The sequence below is a fragment of the Polyodon spathula genome, chromosome 60, assembly GCF_017654505.1.
Source record: "Polyodon spathula isolate WHYD16114869_AA chromosome 60, ASM1765450v1, whole genome shotgun sequence".
Taxonomy (NCBI): Eukaryota; Metazoa; Chordata; class Actinopteri; order Acipenseriformes; family Polyodontidae; genus Polyodon; species Polyodon spathula.
Window position 1 is genome coordinate 531,827 of NC_054593.1, and position 2,459 is coordinate 534,285.

Here is a 2,459-nt window from a genome sequence, read left to right on the forward strand (position 1 = left end):
TTCTGAGACACGGGGAGGGGAGGAGCCAAACACAGGGCACAGCAGAACAACGCAGTTAAACGCGGCAGTCTTCCCAGCGACAGCGAGTGGAAGCGACAGCGAGTGGGAGAAGTACAGGTGTGGAAAAGTACAGAGCAGTTTCGAAACAGTTTGAAAGCAGGTTGACGGCTGCAGAAGAAACTAAACTTCAAAAAAAAAAAAAAAAACCCTCAACATTGTCTTCAAGCCAGTAATCTGTGACACCTGCTTGATGTGGGAAATCCGAGAAAACCCAGCGGAGCTAAACCAAGTGTGCGTAAAGTGCCGCGCGATCCAGGACTTGCATAAACTAGTAAGCATGCTAGAAATGGAGCTGGAAGAAGTGAGACAGCAACAGGATCTTGAGGAACTGGCACACCCACAATTCATGGAAGTCTGCATCACCCCTAACAGACTGAAAGCCACCAGGGAGATAGAAGGTCAGAACAGCTGGGTTCAGGTAGGCAGAAGCAGGGAAAAAAAGAAACTTCGTCAAACACCACCACCAGAAATCAAAACAACCAACAGATTTGAGTCACTTCAGAATTGTGATGAGCAAAACCAACAACAAGAGAATGAAAGGAACAACATCCAGGACCCTATTAACAGTGGTGACAAGACAGTAAAAAGAAGGGAGGTCATGATTGTTGGGGACTCCATATTGAGAAACACAGCAAGTTCAGTTCGCAGTTTGGACCCCCTTACTACAACAGTGTGCTGCCTTCCGGGAGCCTCGGTCAAGCACATCACTGAAAACGTGGACAGGCTCCTAGAACGAACAGGAGACGACCCGGTAGTAGTCGTCCACATCGGTACAAACAACATTGGAAGAGACAGACCAAAATCCCTGCAAAATAAATTCAGAGAGCTAGGAAGGAAATTAAAAGAGAAAACCAAAACTGTGGTATTTTCTGGTATACTACCCGCACCTTGCAAAGGACCATATGGACAGCTGGAAATAATAAATCAAAACCAATGGCTGAAGACGTGGTGCACACGGGAAGGCTTCACCTATCTTGATCATTGGACCACATTCTACAACGAGGACTATCTGTATAGACGGGATGGACTGCATTTAAATAACAAGGGAACTAGTCTACTTGGAGAAAAGATCCTCGAGCAGGTTCGGAAGCATTTAAACTAGAAAGGAAGGGGGGAGAAATCAACAAAAAAACAGAAGGGAGACCACATCAAAACAAGAACAACAACTCAGGTAAGACAACCATTAAATGTATTTATCTAAATGTTAGAAGTATCAGAAACAAAATTCTAGAACTTGAAGCTACTGCACTAACAGGTAACTATGATGTGATAGGTGTTACAGAAACATGGTTGTCTGAGAGTGATGGGGATGAATATAATATTTGTGGGTATACACTGTATAGGAAAGACAGGCAGGACAGAAGAGGAGGAGGGGTAGCGCTATACATAAGAAACAGTCTTGAAGCCCAGGTGTTAAACCTGGACAAAGAAAATAAAACCGAATCAATATGGGTCAGAATAACAGACAAAAATTCAAAAGGCATAATAATAGGAGCATGCTATAGACCGCCAGATTCAGACGGTGAGCACAATAATCTGTTATACAATGACATTAGAAATGTGTGTAGCAAAGGAGAAGCCATACTAATGGGGGGATTTCAACTTCCCCCAAATAAAATGGGAAAACCCGGTGGGGAGCACGAAGGATGAAATAGAAATGGTGGAAATGACAAATGACTGCTTCCTAACACAATTTGTCAAGGCACCAACTAGAGGGGAGGCATGCCTTGATTTAGTCTTTTCAAATAACGAAGATAGAATAACTAAAACAGAGGTCAGAGAACCACTGGCAAACTCAGACCATAACATGGTCTCATTTGAAGTGTTTTTTAAATCCTCAAAAGTAAAGACTAAAGCTAAGGTTTACAATTTTAGAAAAGCAAACTATGAAGGTATGAAACAGAGACTAACAGAAGTAGATTGGAGTAAAATAGAGAAAACACCCACAGAAGAAGGATGGTTGTTCTTCAAAAATGTAGTACTAGAGGCGCAAAACAATTATATCCCTAAAGTAGACAAATCTAAATGTAAAACTAAATTGCCAAAATGGTTTAATAGATCAATTAAAAAAAAAATATTCAGCAAAAAAGGCACTTTACAGAGCATTTAAAAGGGACCAAAAAGAAAGTACACAGAAAGAGTACACGGAACTGCAAATGCAAGTCAAAAAGGAAGTTAGAAAGGCCAAGAGAGAAATAGAAATGAACATTGCTAAGGGGGCTAAAACCAATTCCAAAATGTTTTTCCAATATTACAACAGCAAGAGAACATTCAAAGAGGAGATTAAATGTTTAAGAGATACAAATGGCAAAATCGTAGAGGAAGAAAAAAAAATAGCAAATATGTTAAATGATTACTTTTCACAAGTTTTTACAAAGGAAGATACTGACAACATGCCC